Source organism: Artemia sp. Qi Xiang Cuo, chromosome 14 (assembly GCF_049724085.1).
Source record: "Artemia sp. Qi Xiang Cuo chromosome 14, ASM4972408v1, whole genome shotgun sequence".
Taxonomy (NCBI): Eukaryota; Metazoa; Arthropoda; class Branchiopoda; order Anostraca; family Artemiidae; genus Artemia; species Artemia sp. Qi Xiang Cuo.
The window spans coordinates 18,788,424-18,808,383 of record NC_142807.1 but is presented as its reverse complement, the minus strand read 5'-3'; the positions used below and the strand labels follow the sequence as shown (position 1 = coordinate 18,808,383).

General features: G+C 36.2%; 1 protein-coding gene and 1 long non-coding RNA gene across 2 annotated transcripts in view; both read left to right on the top strand.

The window, feature by feature from the left end:
* LOC148944232 (b(0,+)-type amino acid transporter 1-like) overlaps positions 1–19,960 on the top strand; it is a 98,153-nt gene that overhangs the window by 21,580 nt on the left and 56,613 nt on the right. The window lies entirely within an intron of this gene.
* Positions 9,752–19,960, top strand: part of LOC148944233 (uncharacterized) — a 16,127-nt gene continuing 5,918 nt past the window's right edge. The window contains exons 1-2 of the long non-coding RNA XR_016142876.1: positions 9,752–9,854; positions 12,776–12,904. This is a non-coding gene — a long non-coding RNA (uncharacterized LOC148944233). The remainder of the gene's footprint in view (positions 9,855–12,775; positions 12,905–19,960) is intronic.

The window sequence follows — 19,960 nt, the reverse complement described above, 5'->3', positions numbered from 1 at the left end:
GGTGACTGACCCGTGGTAAGGCATATTACGCAATCACTACCAGAATCAGCACCTAGGTTACTACTCTCAAACTAAGCTATAGAATTAGTTCAGGTTTAAGTTTTCTTTATGGATGGACACCGATGTTACCGAAGTATGGTTTACAAATTATGGATCAGTTGTTTGCGATCTAATGTGAATCCAAACTTGCCATTTTGAGGGAACAATTTTAGTTACTGAATGTGATTTCCGTCATGGTTACTTGTTCAATTCCGAAACAACCTTAGTGAGACACAAAAAAAAGGTTAAAAAAAGTCATCTCTGAAAATATTTCAAAAAATTTCGTATGAAAAAAAATATGCATGTCAATCTTGAACTGGAGTCATTCGCAAAGTATATCGTGGAACTGAGAAATGGAAATCTTCCCACTAATAACTTCAATGAAATTGAACTACCTCGCAGGAGAATACAAACCTGTATAAGTTATGATTCTGTAAAGGATAAACAGGAAGGAGGAATTGAATTCGCACAAGAATTTCAAATTCAATTAAAATTGTTGGTTTGCCACCCCATGATGTAAAACTAAAGAATAACTCGACAATCATGCTAATGCGTAATTTAGATATTTCAGATGGTATATCTAAGGGAACACGCCTTGTTGGTACTGAATTTTGTAAAAACGTAACTAAAGCCAAAATCATGGGCAAGATTAAACTTGATGAGTTTTATATATTTTGAATCAGCATAAAAAGTCTATTCTTTTGATGTATTAATTTTTTACAAAATTCCATTTTTTAAAGTTGCGGTTACTATTGGTCTAAGCTGCTCCTCACTTGCAGTTCGTCACCACGAACTGCTTAAAGGCCATGGCTTTTCCTATGTGAATGAATGAATAAGATTTAATTCCCATTTTTAAACCACAGCTAACAAACTGAGCAATAAAGAATAAAGAGCAAAAAACTAAAGAAACATAATGAAATCTAACACATCTCTAAAAAAAAACCTCTAAATCTCCGTATGTTTTTTAGAGACGTTAAGATTCGTTATATTTGATGCAATCTTCTTCTGATACAAACCAGTGAAATCAACCAAATCATTTTTTCCAACCCAGTTTAATTCTGTAGTAGAAGAAAACACGCAACCTAAATATTTATAAACCAATTCGTGTAGCTTGTCACGGAGGTACTTGATTACTACCATGTCAATCACAAAAGAAACAACATAATTACAGGAAATAATTACGACATAAAAGGAAAAAAAAACAGACAGAATAAAATACCATTTCAAAACTACTAAAGCAAATAATTTGTTTTTAACTTTAGATTTATATGATGAAAATACATGAGATTAGCTTACTAGGGGTTGTAGCCCTTCATATAGTAATAATTTAATCGGTGTTCGCTCATACAAGAAAAGAAAAAGCAAAGTAGTACAAGAGAGGATAAAGAAAACATGACCACTTGAACAACAGAAAAACAACAGCTTCTTCAATCGCAGTCTCAGATAAGGTGTAGTTTTAGAAACATTCACCATGTTTCTAGCGCCCTTTTTCTGGCACTTCGTTTAGATAATGGCGCAATGTCAACTGGGTCCACTATATTTTGTGTCTTTGTAACGTAAGTACTTCTCTCCCAAAGTGGATATCGAAGTAAAAACTTGAGATTTTACACTATACTAATCTTAGTTTAAGTCTATTAGTTTGGTTAAACCAGTATCATAAAGGCAACAAATAGAGGAGGTGAGTGAGAGCCACTGCTGTGTAAAGCTTCACAGGGATCTTTCGGTTCAGGCTAAGCTTGAGGGAAACAAGCCTGCTGTAACTTGATCGAAAGCTCTTGGCAACTTTCTCGATTATCAGTACATGGGAAACTTCTAATATCTTGACCGTACGTCATTCCTAAATATTTCATACACTTTCACGGTGAAATTTTTGACCCAACCGTCACACAATTATTTCCACTGTTTATTTCATTATCAAACGGTTCGTGGTAACGAACTGTTAAGGAGTGACCCGGCTCAATAGTAACCAAAACTCTTAAAAAAGGAATTTTGATACCAATTGATACATCAAAAGAATCAAATTTTTATACTGATTTCAAATATATAAGTTTCATCAAGTTTAGTCTTACTGATCAAAAGTTGCGAGCCTGAGAAAAAATTGCCTTATTTTTGAAAAAAAGAGGAAACACCCCCTGAAAGTGATAGAATCTTCATGAAAATCACACCACCCGATTCAGCGTATCAGAAATCCTAATTTAGAGATTCCAAGCTCCTATCTGCAAAAATGTGGAATTTTGTATTTTTTGCCAGAAGAAAGATCACGGATGCGTGTTTATTTGTTGTTTTTTTTTCAGGGGTGATCTTACAAATCAAGTAGTACTAGAATATCGCTAGAGGGCTCATTCGAACGGAAATTAAAAGTTCTAGTGCCCTTTTTAAGTGACCAAAAAATTGGAGTGCAACTAGGCTCCCTCCCACGCTCATTTCTTTTCAAAGTCACCTGATCAAAATTTTGAGATAAGTATTTTGTTTTGTATAGTCTAAAATCTAATAACTATGTCTTTGAAGATGACTTAATCCCTCATGGTCCCCGGGTGAAGGGCTGCAAGTTAGGAACTTTGCCCATTGTTTACATATAATATTGGTTATTGGGAAGTATACAGGCCTTTTCAGGAGGGGGTTCTTTGATGGGGGGGGGGAGGGGATTACGTGGTAGAATCTCTATGGAGGATGTTTTGATGGGGGAAGGAAAATTTCTACGAAGGGGCGCCGGATATCCTAGCATTATTTAAAAAGCGATCAGAAATTAAAGAAAAAACAAGTTTTTTCATCTGAAAGTAAGGAGCAATATTAAAAATTAAAACGAACAAAATTACTACGTATGTGAGGAGGTTTCCCCCTAGTCAATACCTTGATCTTTATGCTATAGTTTTTTTAGTAATTTCAAAAGACCTATCTATTCTAATTAAACGGTCTTTGTGATTCAGGTGTCATTCTTAAAGAATTAGAACATAATTCGAACTTTAACGTAAAGAGTGAGGTATTGACTAGGGGGCAAACCCTCTCTTATACGTAATAATTTCTGTTCGTTTTAAGTTTTAATGTTGCTCCTTACTTTCAGTTGAAAAAACTTGTTTTTTTATTAAATTTGGTGTAGGACCAAATCCCAAAAACTCGGTCTTTTGTGGGTTGACTTGTAAACCAATACTTTTGTATTCAGTTATCAATCGTTCAAAATTCTCTTGTAAAAAGATTAGATCGCAGCTTAGCATCAGCAAATCATCCACACACGAAGGAAGACTAAAGTCGCAAAGGTCAATGCTAAATTGTCCCATTATGTTTTTTGTTATTCCAGAAGTAAGGGTGTAAAAAAGGATCGGGCTTAAAACAGATCCTTGTCGAAGACCTCAAACGAGCTTAATTGAGTTGTTCGTTTGATTTCCAGAGAGCCGAACATTCACAAAACTAGCTGAGTACCAGTAAAATAGAAGTACAGCCACATGTTCACTATCTCCACATTCAAGCAAATTCAGGAAAACCTACGCCTGCAAAATTGAGTCAAATGCCGCCGTGATATCCACACTGCACATAACTAATGAAGAACCCATTCTATGTGCTTTTTTTACATCTATTTTCTGTAGTTTGTGTACAAACGCGCAACTGAGGTTTAGGCGGAATCTGGACTACCGGTAATCCAGTTCACATCTACCAGATACCTCGGAAGCAAAAGATGTTCAAGCACTTTGCTGAGGATACTGGAAACATTAATTATACCGTCCTTGTCATACCCAAAGATTGCATATGGTATTGTTAATCTTCTAAGGTAATGGCCAAAAACCGTTTGCTAAGTTTTTCTCTAAGAACAGCAATATGTTTTTGGTTATTATCTAAGTAAATTTGGAATTGTCAGATATGACCTTTAGACGTATCAGCGATGATGAGGTTTATCGTAAACTTTAAAATTTTTATCTGATGTGTTGTCACTGTTCAGCGTTGCAGAGCTGATGAAAATGTGGTACTACCCTAAAAACTTAGTAATTTTGAAAAAAAAAACAAAGAAAAAACATAAAAAGGCCCAATTTTCAGATATGAGTCTGGGATGGGTAGAGGGGGCAAGATATGTTTTCGTCTTGGTGCTGATTTTGAACGAAGCCATTGCATTGCGAAATCTTTTCATTCCGTTGTCCTTAGCGGATTTCTTAGCGGTATTATTATTTTTGGAAGAGCGTTGAATGATGCATTGAATGTCCTGTTTACCTTTCAGCTGGCAAATTAATCTAACGTTTGACAAATTCACGAAATAACACAGTCCAGGAAAATAAGTTTTTCCATGGACATGGAAAAGAGTAAAAAAGTGAAGCAAATTCTCCAGTTATTGTTTCCAATATTCAGGTGAAAAATACACCAAAATAGTGCCTAAATTTTCTGTGTTAATGAGTCGGAATTTTAGGAGGTACTGACAGGTGATAAAGGGATGTCCTTGTTAGTGCAAATATTCACCTTCTATTTAGAGTGTTAACTGTTAAGTTTTACAAGATGACATCGACAAAATGTCAATGGACAAAAGAAATGATATTTTTAATCTTCACATGTCATAAGGGAAATACAAACTGAGCTGTAAAGGCCCCATTTTCCCTGAAAAGGGAAAATCACGAAAATAAGCTCACATAAAATGTAGCAGATTTACAGCCAACATAGAAAAGGAAATTTATCTGTCTAAATAAGTTTTTGGAAAAGGATCCATCAAAAGTGCTAAGAATTCAAATCTTAGCGTTCACTAGCACTGATAAAGAACGAAGGTAAGCCTTACAACCTTGATAATTATGATTTGAGTCGAACTAAAATAATTGTCTAGAGAAGGCTGTTAGTTGTCGGAACTTCTAAGCAATTTATTATTAATGGCCAAGCCATTTTAAGGAGGGATACAAAAATAGGAAGTTTTTTTTACTCCTTTTATGCCATTGAATTCCCAGGGAATGTGTTTTTTCAGCATTTGAAAAGTCTCCATTCTAACCATTTGGGTTGAGGTGTTTAACGGTGCTGGGGGTTCTCTAATTCTTCACCTCTTAGTTGAAATTATTCACATAACTGCCGATACTGTCGAGTGTTTTTTTTCTCCTTTTTTCGTTTTTTTTCTCACAAATTTTTAAACAGCGATTAAATGGAAATAATCTTTATTCTAGGATCGGCCTGGTTAATGGTGTTAATCTGCGTTTTTTCCTTGGCGGTTTACGGACAAAGTGATAAGCATACCAACCAATAAGATTACCAGAAGACTGTTTTTTCAGCTTAGCGAAGGAAAGCGGGTTTCCAATTGGCTTGTTCATTTGGCGTTTGTCCATAAAGCACGTTGAGCACGTTGGTCCTCTTTGATTTCAGGAAAAGCTTTAGTGTACTATTAAAACGAACAGAAAAGTTTTTTTCAAAATATGTAAAGAGCGACATGAAAACTTAAAATGAACAGAAATTATTCTGTATATGAAGGGGATGTATATGAAGTGAACATCCCACTTGTTACGCTAAAGTTGAACATTTTGTCCTAATTCCTTATAAACGACTGTTCAAACACAGAGGCTTTGATTCAGAAGAAGAAATGTTTTCATTGCACTATAAAAACTTTAGCGTAAAGAGTGGGAATTGAGGATTGGGCGGTCCTTCTCATATATGGAATAGTTTCTACTCATTTTACGTTTCAATGTCGTTCTTTACTTTCGTTAAAAAATGAAAATATCTAAACTATATATCACTGTATTCCTGAGGGCTTATCCTGTCAAAGCTAAATTTGGATCCTCTGAAGTTTCAATAAATTAATGTTGTAGAGTGATCAAGTTGGGAACAGGGTTAGCGTAATAATGAGTGCGGTTGATATATACGGCATCGCAATAAAGATAATAACGAAAAAGTAAGTTGGACTATAAAAATGCGAAAATGGGATGAGTCTCGAAAGTTAAGATTTTTTCTTATTAGTTTAAATCAATAAAATTACTTTTTGTTTAATATGAACTGTAAGTAAATCAATATGTATGAAAACATAATGTACATTTTCAACCTTTTCCTCAAACAATATTTTATTTAGTAATTTCTTAGTATGGTACCATTCATTAAGCTAATTCAGTTGTTTATTCACACAGTCGCTTTTCAACGGCCTATCAAATAGGCCGTCTTAGAAAGCCTAGTAAAAGCTCAATCGAACCGTGATCTGCAAATATCACCCTTTAATTATTTGAATCTAATCAGACTGGAGCGAGGTTCTTTTTGGGCCCTTTAGTATTGATTTTAGTCTAAACGCATCCCGAAGTGTTTCGAAACAAAATGACACGCAATTTTCTGCTTCATCAAACAGTTCGTGGCAACGAACTGTAAGTAAGGAGCGACCCGACTCAATTGTAACCGAAACTCTAGAAAACGGTATTTTTATACAAATAGATACATCAAAAGAATTAGATTTTAATGCTGATTTCAAATATATAAGTTTCATCAAGTTTAGTCCTACCCCTCAAAAGTTAAGCGCCTGAGAAAATTTGGCTGACTTTCGAAAAAAGGGGGAAAGACCCCCTGAAAATTATAGAACCTTAATGAAAATCACACCATCATATTTAGCGTATAAGAGAACCCTACTGTAGAGGTTTCAAGCTCCTATCTACAAAAATGTGGAATTTCGCATTTTTCGCCAGAAGAAAGATCACGGGTGAGTGTTTATTTATTTTTTTTTTCCAGGGGTGATCGTATCGACCCAGTGGTCCTAGAATATCGTGAGTGGGCTAATTGGAATGGAAATTAAAAGTTCTAGTGCCCTTTTTAAGTGACCAAAAACGGGGGGCAACTAGGCCCCCTCCCACGTTCATTTATTTTCCCAAAGTCACCCGATCAAAACTCTGAGATAGCCATTTTGTTCAGCATGTTCGAAAATATGATAAGTATGTCTTTTAGGATGACTTAATCCCCCGAAGTTCCCGGGGGGAGGGCTGAAAGTTAAGAACTTTACCCAATGTTAACATAATTATAGTATTTGGTTATTGGGAAGTATACAGACGTTTTCAGGGGAGATTTTTTCTGGTAGACGGGGGGGGTCGGGGGTTATGTGGGAGGATCTTTACATGAAGGAAGTTTTCATGGGGGAAGGGAAATTGTTATGAAGGGGACGCCGGACTTCCCAGCATTATTCAAAAAAAGATCAGAAATTGAATATAAAAAAACAAGTTTTTCAACTGCAACAGCAGCAACATCAAAACTTTAAACGAACAGAAAATATAACATTTATGATTGGGTTCACCCCCTAGTCAATACCTCGCTCTTTAAGCCAAAGATTTTTTGTACTTTCATAAGAGCTATTTATTCTAATTAACGGCCTTTGTAATTAAGCGGTCATTTTTAAAGAATGGGAACAAAATACGAACTTTAGCTTAAAGAGCAAGGTATTGACTAGGGGGTGAACCCCCTTATATACGTTTTAAAAATATATGAATATAGAAGTTCGTTACGTAAGTTAATCTGTAAGTTACGTATTTTTATTACTAATAAAAACGTTCGTAAATAAAATTAAACAAGTTTCGAGAAATCTATTTAACCAAATAAAAGTAAATTAATATTCGAACTTTGTTTTAATTATTCATGTACGGTGAACCAAGATCAGAACCTGCATTTATTCAAAAACGTTCAAAAATTAAATAAAAAAAACTAAGTTTTTTTAACTGAAAGTAAAGAACGACATTAAAACTTAAAAAGAACAGAAATTATTCCTTATATGAAAGGGGCTGTCCCCTCCTCAACACCTCGCTCTTTACGCTAAAGTTTGACTTTCTCACAACTCTATTTTTTAAAACAATAAAAAACTTTAGCGTATAGAGCGAGGCGTTGAAGAGGGGACAGCCCCTTTCATATAAGAAATAATATCTGTTCGTTTTAACTTTTAACGTCGTTCCTTACTTTCGGTTAAAAAAACTTGTTTTTTTTTATTTAATAAATGACAGGGATTGACATTGACAAGGGTCACCCTTTAGTATTTTTTTGTCACAATGAACAGTTATGGAATATAGCAGTTACAGGAATATAATTTCATGGAATATAGTTGAGCAGCAATTTAAAACATATTACCCAGTGGTTTTGTCATAAAAAAAGGCTAGAAACAAGCCTGTCGGCAAAGGGGGTCTTCAGGCCAGTTCCTCTCCTCCTGAAATTTTGAGTTTCTTATGATTTTGTCGTAGTATAGAAGAGGTTTTCTAGAGGTTCTAGAGGTTCAGGGGGTTTCTAGAGGTTCAGGGGGTCTTTAGGCCAGTTCCTCTCCTCCTGAAATTTTGAGTTTCTTATGATTTTGTCGTAGTATAGAAGAGGTTTTCTAGAGGTTCTAGAGGTTCAGGGGGTTTCTAGAGGTTCAGGGGGTCTTCAGGCCAGTTCCTCTCCTCCTGAAATTTTGAGTTTCTTATGATTTTGTCGTAGTATAGAAGAGGTTTTCTAGAGGTTCTAAACTGCATTAGAACTCTAACATTTTCCGGTTTTGGCACTGTTTATGAAAGGTAAACCTGAGAGAAATGTTGCCTCTGCATCCCCCCTCCAATCCGGCATAATTTTGTTAACATCCTCCATTGGCTTTGATTTGTCATCTAACTGCTTTTCTAATTTTGAAGTGAGAGGGCTGATCTGATCCTGAAGTGGTCTCAGTGGCGGATCCAGGGGGGTACGAGGGGGGTTTGTGGCCCCTAACGTAATCTAAAGTTCTGGATCCGCCCCTGAATGGTCTACCACTTCACGCCTTCGCAACAAGGCATTTGGTAGTGGTCTACCTGCTGTAGCTCCCATTTAGCCATGCCGTTACTCTTTTATGAGCTAGAACGCAACATTATCCCCCTGTTGTGTGCAATACACCCTTTAAAGCAAGATCCCATACCTCTCCCCCTACCCTTGTGACTGGTTTCACTGTTTATATCCCTTCTATTGATCATGATTTTTATTTATGTAATTTTCAGTTTTAATATATTTTTATTATGAGGGGGGTGATCTTATCCTGAATAGAGAGTAGACCCAACATAGCACACAGCTGCAGTAGCTCTGACAAAAAGCGTTTTAATTTTACAAACAATCAGTCATAAAAACGCGTAAATATCCTTGATTAAAATGTGTATTACCAAAATGCAAGGCCGTACCCAGAGAGGGGGTTAGGGGGGTTCAACCCTCTCCCCCCCCCAAAATGTTTGTTTGACTCGTAAAAACGTAACAATAATGGATATAAACAAATTTTGTATGTGTTTTTTGATGTTTTTTGTGTAGACCCCCCACCCCTACAAAAAAAAATCTTTGAGTAAAACCTCCGAAAACAAATCCTGGGTACGGCCTTGCCAAAATGATATGAAAATTTGCTAGTAAAGTGAGATAAAATTTTCTCGTGGGGATTTTAAATGGTCCCTGACAAACTGACATAAACCTCATTTAGCACCTTCCGATTTACGCTCCTCCTGAACACTACGATTGTTTCTTAAAACAAGGAGTATTTAATGAACCTTTAGATCTAATTTGTATGCTTATTGTTCTACTAGTCATGCTTGTGGTATATTTAGGTATTTCCATGTAAGTATTAAGAATTCCTGAAGTAGTTCTGGTGGAATTCAAGCGTTATCGCATTGTTTTCTCAGAGCTTAGCAGTTAATTACTATAAATTCTAAACTAAAAATATAAAAGACGAAGAATTTTGTTGGCACGTTCGCAATTTTTGGGAGGAGCTTTTAGCCCGGTTTTTATCTTGATTTATAGTCAAATTAGTACACTAATTTAGTTTTTTTCTATCATATGTTGGTTGTTTAAAATCATGGGTGATAGAATAACTAACGGTTTGGATAATTTAGCATACGTTGATGATGAGACATCAAAAATCAAATATAAAGGTAATGTAACCTTGAATTTATCTTTCCTTGGCATTTTTTCCTTTTGCCTTTAATTGCCATAAAACACTATAATATGCTATAGCTTTTTCAACAGTTTTCTGAGAACGAGGGAGTTCTGAAACAAGGCCATCAATTGACCAAAAAAATATAGAGGGAAGGAAAAATAAACTTTTTGGAATCTGAAGGGGGGCAATTTTGCTGTTTATTCGATTTTTTTCAATAAAAATTCTAAAATAAGGTGTTTTTCAAAACCTTGTGGTCCAAAAATATATAGGGGTAATTTTCCCCAATCTCCCCAACTAGCAAGCCTTGTCTCAAAGCCAAGACTCCCTGCTTGAGATAAGGAGAATATGGTTACAGTTTATGTAATTTCTCCCTCTGGTGTCAGCAGCTTTCTCCTTTAAGAAGCTCAATTTCTCTTGTTTGGGAGAAGAGGTGACCACAAAGAATTATCTGATCTTGATCACTATGTTGTGGATGTAGGTTCTTTGTATAAAAGGTAATGATTAGTATTGGTGTATTTATCAAGGCCGTATCCAGAGAAGGAAGGGGGTTTGATCCCCCCCCCCCAAAAAAAAAATTTCCTACCTCGTGAGAACGTAAACAAAATGCATATAAACAAATTTTTGATAGTTTTTTAAGTTTTTTTGTACCCTCCACTCGAAGAAATCACCCCCCTCCCTCTCCCGAACGAAATTCGTGTATATAGCCCTGGTATTTATATTTTTCCTCCTTGTAGCTTTGAAAAAAAAATAGTGCAGATTATTACAGTTGTTACTATTGTTATTATTAATATAATTTTTACTACAAATTCTACGCATAACGCAAAATATCTTATTTATTCTAAGCACTTGTGCATGAATGGAATGTTTGAAGAATTGCAAAAGAACAAAAAAAAGAATATCAATTATGGTTCTCGTAATCCTAAATAATTAAAAAAAAAGGTTATAGTACAGTAATTTAGGTGATATGAAAAGCCTTTTAATGAGGAAAGGCAATTATCAGGATTTATCTATAGGACAATTTTTTGAGTCAAATGTTATTAAAAAGAACTAATTCCAAATACTGAAATTAAACTAACTGATAAAATCCAGTGCTGAAAAAAAAAATCAAATAAAAAAAAAATAATTCACCTTCATATAGTATACTATTACATAGCCAACTGAATAAACTTTAAAAAAAAATCGCATGCTGACAAATAGTCTGCGTAGCCTAGGTACCGGTCTCCTGCCTTATTGCCTTTGGCCAGGAGTGCAATGCATGGTTGGGGGCAAATGGTCTGAAGCTTCCCGTGTCCCCCACCCCAGATTTCTCCAGGCACCCATTTAAGGGTGGGTCGACTCTGGATGAGCTTAGAGAGTCACATCATTGACCCTTGTTCCAAGCCAAATAATCAGCGACACCAGGACTCGAACCCCTGTACTCAGGTTTCCAGGTCTAGCGTACTAACCACTCAGCTAGGACGAATAAACACAACTTAAAATTAGTTATTTTTGCTTTCTGTTGTTACTTTTCGTTGCATTAGGTATTTTTTGCTCTTGTTTTTTGGTTGTCATCGCTGTTAGTTTTTTTTTGAAAATGTTGGCTTTGTATTGATTCAGTAGGCCATTTGTGAAATTGCTCTCATGATTTTATTCACCTTTCTATTGAAGGAATGGAGTAATCAATATCTAGATAAACTGTTTGGCCAGATTGTAAAGTCATAAACTGTTTCTATTTTTTTTTTTAAATTGCAATGCAATGGCACCCAGCAATGCACTGCACCCATGCACCCAGCAATGTACTGCACCCATGCACCCATGAAATGTAGTGCACCCATAGACCCATGCAATGTACTGCTACTTTTGTAAGGGAATAGCTGTAACGATATTTTATACAATTCTTTGTTTCTGCAATGAACCTTATTAATGACCTCTACTTCTATAGAAATTATGAATTTCTGCAAAGAGGAATGTTTTCACTTTAACAGCTGCAAAGAATAACAATTAGGATTATTTATGTACAAATATAAGATCGTTTGCCAAAACGTGCTTCTTTTAGCAGAGCAGTTGATTTGTAGACCAAACCGTTCATGATAATAAACTATAAGTAAAGAGCGACGCTTGTCCATACAACTGGAAGTCTGGAAAGTGGTATTTTGAAGTCAACATTTGCATCAGAGGAAGCTAAATTTTATGCTGATTTTAAATTATAAAAAAATTACCTAGCCTTAGAAAAGAGAATAGCCCCGCTAAAAGAGTGCAATATCAATTGAAATCAAAATATTAAATTCATTAAATACGGTCAGATGATCTTAGCTTAAGCTGAGGAACAAACTTTTTAATATTAAATTCTTGTAAAATGGGTTTACAGGAGTATTTTGTATATTTTTTAATTTCAATAGTCTCCCTAAAATATTTTGGTAAGACATTTGCTGTAGATATCAAAGTTGCCTCATTGAAAAGAACTAAATGACCTGGATTTTTAAAGATGTGGAAGACCAAAGCAGAATCAAAATCGTCAGTTTATTTTATTTTAACATCTCAGAGATTTATCTATTGAAATCTTGTGGTCTTGCTGTCGTTCCCCCAGCTGTTGACGGGTCCTGCCAATGTAAAACTCTCGACATGAACACGGGACTCTTTAAACACCAATACCCAATATAGGGTCAGTTTTATCCTTTCCAGGCTTAAGAAAATAGCTGACATCAATTTTTCGGGGATAAGGCTTTTTTCTTTTGATCTGGTTTCTTGATTCAAAATTTCCACCATTTGTTTTCGGCTAACGCATTTCTAGTATTTTAAAAATGTTTCGGCATGGCATTTAGAACACGAACCCTAATCATTAGGGTTCGATTTTTTTTTTCAAATGTTATATTTATTAGACCCTCATTAGTTAGATTTTTTTACAACCAAAGTATAATAAAGACATTTTTATTTCAGCACAGAATGAAATAAAAAAATCATTTTCTGGTGATGAACGAAACGACAGTACTGGTAATGGAAAAGTCCAACTTGAAAGACGTATGGGCCTCATCAGTGGTATTGGCCTCATTGTTGGAACTATGATTGGTAAATATTTATTATTCATTTTTTTTCGATTATATATTGAACCAAATTCAATCAATTTACAATTAGCTATTGTGAGGGAGGAGTAGCTGGCCATATTGTCAGTGGAGGGGGCAGATGCCTCAAAGAGGCATCTTAACTCTCAATGAGCCTACAGATACACATAGTATGAGTTTTGGGGAAGGGGTATGGTAGAAAGTGATATCTAATCCCTCTTGATTCATGGGAATATTTTTGGTCTAAGCCTTTATAATAGGTTCTGGGGGAGGGGTAATAGTACCCCTTTCATTGCGACAACCTTCAGTTGTGGAGCATAAAATATTACAATTACCTGCCTACCTGTGCATATGTGTAAAAGGCAGGGTACTATGAGGCTCGCCAAAAAAATTCTTGGGGGAGGGGTAGAAATTGCTACCAGTAGTTATGTTTTCAGCGATTTAAATGGTGATATTTCTCTTTCCTATTTATTAATTAAAAAACTTTTTCCACAAAATAATTTTCTCAAAGAAAAGTAAAGAACTACATTAACCAAAAAATTACAAAAAATAAAATAAAATAATCTACCAAGCGTGAAACTACCACAAATCAGCATCGATAAATAAATGAAACCCAAAACGAGCAGAAATTACAATAAATAACCGAGTCAAACACAAAACGAGCAGAAATTAACATAAGTTGGGCTCAAAACCCTAATGCCTTCCCAAGGCTGGACAAAAATTTGCACTTTACTGAAAAAATACGAATGAATGTGCATTGTCAGTTTAATATACATATACTGATATTTAGTAATAAAATGTTAATATTATTTGATTTATTAAAGTTATAAGAGGAAAAACATTTACTCTATATAAAATTTTACTGTCTCTATATATATATATATATATATATATATATATATATATATATACACACACACACACACACACACACACACACACACACACACACACACACACACACACACACACACACACACACACACACACACACACACACACACACACACACACACACACACACACACACACACACACACACACACACACACACACACACACACACACACACACACACACACACACACACACACACACACACACACACACACACACACACACACACACACACACACACACACACACACACACACACACACACACACACACACACACACACACACACACACACACACACACACACACACACACACACACACACACACACACACACACACACACACACACACACACACACACACACACACACACACACACACACTACACACACACTACACACACACACACACACACACACACACACACACACACACACACACACACACACACACACACACACACACACACACACACACACACACACACACACACACACACACACACACACACACACACACACACACACACACACACACACACACACACACACACACACACACACACACACACACACACACACACACACACACACACACACACACACACACACACACACACACACACACACACACACACATATATATATATATATATAAAAAAAAAAAAAAAAAAAAAAAAAAAAAAAAAAAAAAAAAAAAAAAAAAAAAAAAAAAAAAAAAAAAAAAAAAAAAAAAAAAAAAAAAAAAAAAAAAAAAAAAAAAAAAAAAAAAAAATATATATATATATATATATATATATATATATATAAAGGATGAATTGTTCGGTTTGAGTTTCGAGGGAAAATCTCCCATCTTATTGTAGAGACGAAAGTTCTTCTTTTTGACAGTTATACTTTATTTTGAAAAGGAAATACACCCTGATTTTTTTTTTTTCAACAAACCAGCGATTGCAAGTTGTGATCTAACTACTGTGAAACGTTGTGCAGCTCAGACTGCACTGTACTGAAAAAATTAGACTTTTATTAAAGGATTCAGGTTTCAGGGAGCCGTAATTACAGATTTGGGTAACCCTGGATACATGGGCGTAGGGGAGGGGGCAGGGCAGCTGCTCCCCTCGAACCTTCAAATTTACATTAGATATGGCTGAAAAAGCAGATGGTTTGGAAAAAGCAGTTGATAAAACTCAATCACACTATCGACTGCCCCCCCTAGACAATATCTGCCCCCCCTAGACAATATGCTGCCTACGCCCATTCCTGGATATCATATTAAAATTGTATATAAATTCAATTAAAGACTGCATTTATTTACAATATGAACAGCGACATTAAAATTTAAAACAAACAGGAATTAATTCATATATGAAAAGGACTTCCCTCTCTCAACCCTCTGCTGTTCCCCTTTTATCCCCAATGCTGAAGAATTACTACTTTAGCACAAGGGCGACTTGAATGGAATAGAAACTATTTTTTACAATATTTGCAAGAATAGAAGAGCTTATTGATGTATATTTACTTTGAACAATACAATTTTCAGTTTAAATGTTTAAAAAGCCATTGGTTGGCCATTTCTCGCACTCATAAATGATTTTCGCATAGCACCATAACACCAACTAAGTAAAGAGTAGGGTGTTGAGGGGGGCCCCCTCGTATGTTAAATAATTTCTGTCCGTTTTAATTTTAATATCACTCTTTACTTTCATTTCAAAAAACTTTTTATTTCCAATGAAAGAACTATTAAAGTTTAGAAGACACATATGGCGCCATTCCTTTTCCTCCGTTTCAAGTACACTAAGTAAAATAATAAATTCGAATTTATTAAAAAAAAAATGGGTTATAAGAGCAGATGACATTTTTGGTAACGTGGGAAAATGCTCCTTTTGTTTCGATCCCAAAATTTTTCTTTTTACTATCTAAAAAGTATTTTGGCACTGAAAATAGCCGGATGGCCAAGAAATCATGGCACATCTTGAGTACTTTTAGAATCTATCTTTGATTTGAAACTTCTGCCTGTTTCCTTGCTTGCTTGAACGGCAGTTTCCATTCGAAAGCAGAAACATAGGTCGCAGAAAGGGAAGCTTAGCAGAACAGTTTCAGACAGCCCTTTCTAATATAGACTATAGACTATCCCTTTTAGCTCACACACTACAGGCTCTTTCAGAAGGACAAGCAAAAACATTGATTTCCAAAACATAATATCATATTCATCAGTTTGACCAGGGGTCAGATAAAACAGGCGTAAGTTAGATCCTTAACATTTTCTCAAAATAAACTGAAATTACCGGCAAAAGAACAAAAGGACAAAACCGAGATGTTACTACCGCATCAAAATAAATCAATGTGTTTTAGCTGCAAAATATTCGTTACTTGTACAGCGTTACTTCTTCTGATTTATTCTGTCGTTGGGTCAATTTCACGTCGTCTATTATCATTTTCGTCTGTGGACATGTGTAACATTTACAGAATAGAATATTCGCACGAAATATAACAGGCCCTCCATTTTAGTTTTTCTTGGGTAAGGGTAATAGATCAGTTTTTGTTGAGATAGCTGGAATGCTGAACACAGTTATTTCTACACTACTTTACAGAAACAGCCTTACGGACAGGAATTGGAAAAAGTCGATAGCTTCAGTTATCTTGGCTCACTAATAGACTCTCGTGGGTGCTGTGACCTTGACATACAGACCAGACCAACAAAACCCAAGCCATATTATCTCAACTCTGCGACTCATATTATCTAAAAAAATAGAAGAATAAAACATGGGTAATTAAAGAAAATTGGTTAATAGTGGAAAGATTAAATTATATTATCAAGTTTTGTTATATTTTTATACAACTTGCAGAAACTTGTGGCTAGTTCAACGCTGGAGGGTATTTTGTTCCATTGAATAATAGATTTGTAAATAGGAGATTGCTGGGCAGCACTAGAAACGCATTTAGGAATTTTAAAGGCTCTATTGGATGAACAGAGACAGTGGGCTTCCGAATTATTAATATTATAATAGGTTAGTAGTTGAGGTGGAAGATTATTATGGAAAGCAGAGTAAGCAAGCGATAAATTTAGTTTTTGTATGATTTGATCAAGTGGAGCTATGCCAAAATCTGAATACAAATCACGAGTGGGATATGGACGGGGAAGCCGAAAAACTGCTTTAATGGCACGGTTTTGGGCAAATTTGAGTTTTTTAGAGAAGGACCGCTTTGTATTTCCCCAAACTGATCCGCAATAAGAAAGGTAAGGAAAAATAAAGGAATAATAGAGGGTAACTAGAATGTCAGGAGGAAGAAAATAATTCACACGGTATTGGGTTGATTTATACCGCTGGCGCCACCAAAATTTATCTGAACAAACTGGGACCAAGGGTTCCAACACACGGTTAATCATAGCTACTTGTCTCAAAATTATTGCTGTGATGTAAGAAATATGATTAGAGAATGATAAGCATGAGTCAATAAAAACACCAAGAAACTTGGCAACCTCCACTTGTGGGAGGATGTCGGAGGAGTACCTGAGTCCGAGAGCAGTTTGAATTACGTCTTTGTTGTAGGGGGTTCTGAATAATATTATTTGACTTTTTTTGCTATTAATGGTCATGTTATTCGTAAGGCACCATGCCTGGACTCTGTTCAGAAGGACTTGGGCAAAGGTTATTGCCGATGGTAAATCGGTGCCAGTGATGAAGAAGTTGCTGTCATCAGCAAATAATACAGGATACGCTGAAGGGCCCAGGTCCATAACAAGATCTTTGATATATAGGAGAAATAAAATAGGGCCTAGAACGGAGCCTTGCGGGACACCCCTCCGAACAGGTAATGGCTGAGAGGATACTCCATCTAGGCTCACACTCTGTGCCCTTCCAGATAGATAAGAATCAAACCAAGAGAGGGGAACACCATGAATTCCGTAACTATTTAATTTACTTATTAAAATAATATGATCGACCATGTCAAAGGCGTTAGGAAAATCCAAAATAACCCCAATACAGTTTTTTTAAGGTCGAGATGTGAGCGTATGAACTGTGTGGCGTCAATTAGAGCATGAGAAGTTGAAAATTTCGGCCGAAAGCCATATTGGTGAGGAGAAATCAAGGAAACGGAGTGCTGACTGTCAAACAGAAAGGGAGACAGACGTCTGAAGATGATTCTCTCGAGCACGTTGGATATAACAGGAAGAATTGAGGTTGGACGATAATTACCTATCTCAGTTGGATCGCCCTTTTTAAGAGCTTTAGACATTTAGTTCACTGTAATGGCTTTTCTTTGTAAGGTTTGAAAGATTTTTGTTTGCCAAAAGTAGAAGGCTATCTTATACTCGTGACATGACAACGTGGTTTATGATTTTCTCACTGAGAATGAAAAAACAGGAATTTTCTCACTTGAAAAACCATGAATTTTCTCACATTTATGTCTGTTTTCATGGTCGTTTATGTGTGTTGATCGATTTATTTGATGTTTTTATGGTCTTTGTCAGTGATAATGGAAAAACAGAAACTTTCTCACATTTACGGATGTCAACAGCAATTTATGATACTGTCAACATTTCTCCAGGAATAGATCCAAGTCATTAATGTCTTTGCCTCGGAAACAACTCTTTTGGTCGAACTCCAAAAGATATTAATAACCAAACGCCATGGAAACAATTCTCCAAGAAACATCTTAGCGATGAATTGTTTTAGCGCGGGAATCAGGTTTCTTTGTAATTTCAAATGCCTCAGCGCAGAGATGCCAAAACAAAAGGAACACGCTGAATTACGTTTAGGGATTATTTGGGCGAAACTTTTTTAGACAGGTTATGGAATTATTTCGGCGAAAGATTTTTGAAGAGATTTTGGAAGAGGATTTGAGGGTGAAACTCTGTGGTCGTTATAATACACAAGTTTCATTTGAACAGTGTTGTGAGGTCCTCTACCCCAACCCCAAAGGGTTCCGATACCCCTACCCCAACCCCGAAGGAAGCCCCCGGTCCTCAAAGGTCCCCCAGGCTCCCAAAGGACCACCCGGCCCTCAAGGGTCCCCCAGCCCCCCAAACGCCCTCCTCAGACCCTCAAAAGCCCTCCCCTGGTCCTCAAAGGGTCCGCGGACCCCCAAAGGGCCCCCCGGACCCCAGAGGCCCTCATCCGGTACCCAAAGGCTCTCCCCGAGCCCCCGTCTTTCGTTGGTGTGTTGTCTAAAACCTATGATTTGGGATGTGTAGTTTGGTACTTCAGGCTTTTCTGAGCTAAGGTTTTCTAGTATTTCCTAGGTGAATGTTGTCTGAAACCAATAGTTTGGGATGAGTAGTTTGCTATTTCAGGCTTTTATGAGCTAGGTTTCTTAGCCTTTCATTGGTGTGTGTTGACTGAAACCGATGATTTGGGATATGTAGTTTGCTATTTTTGACTTTTCTGAGCTGGATTTCTTAGTCTTTCATAGGTGTGTGTTGTCTGAAACCTATGATTTGGGATGGGTGGATTGCTACTTTTGACTTTTCTTAGCTGGATTTCTTAGCCTTTCATAGGTGTTTGTTGTCTGAAACCTATTTTTTGGGATGTGTTTTTTGCTATTTTTGACTTTTCTGAGCTTGTTTTCTTAGCCGTTCATAGGTTTGTGTTGTCTGAAACCTATGATTTGGGATATGTAATTTGCTATTTCTGACTTTTCATAACCGGATTTCTTAGTCTTTCGTAGGTGTGTGTTGTCTGAAACCTACGATTTGGGACGCGTGGGTTGCTATTTTTTGACTTTTCTGAGCTGGAATTCTTAACCTTTGTTAGGCGTGTGTTGACTAAAACCTATGACTTGGGATGGGTAAGTTGCTATTTTTGACTTTTCTGAGCTAGATTTCTTAGTCTTTCGTAGGTATGTGTTGTCAGAAAATTATGATTTGGGAGGTGTAGTTTTCTTTTTGGACTTTTAAGAGCTAGGATTCTTAGTCACTCATAGGTGTTTTTTGTCTGAAACTTCGAGTTTTGGATGAGTAGTTGGCTATTTCAGACTTTTCTGAGCTAAGGTTTCTTTGTATTTCGTAGGTGAAAGCTGTCTGAAACTTATGATTTGGAATATGTAAATTACTATTTTGGGCTTTTCTGAGTTGGATTTCTTAGTCTTTCGTAGGTGTGTGGTGTCTGAAACCTATGATTTGGGATGTGTAGTTTGCTAATTTCGACTTTTCTGAGCTAGGTTTCT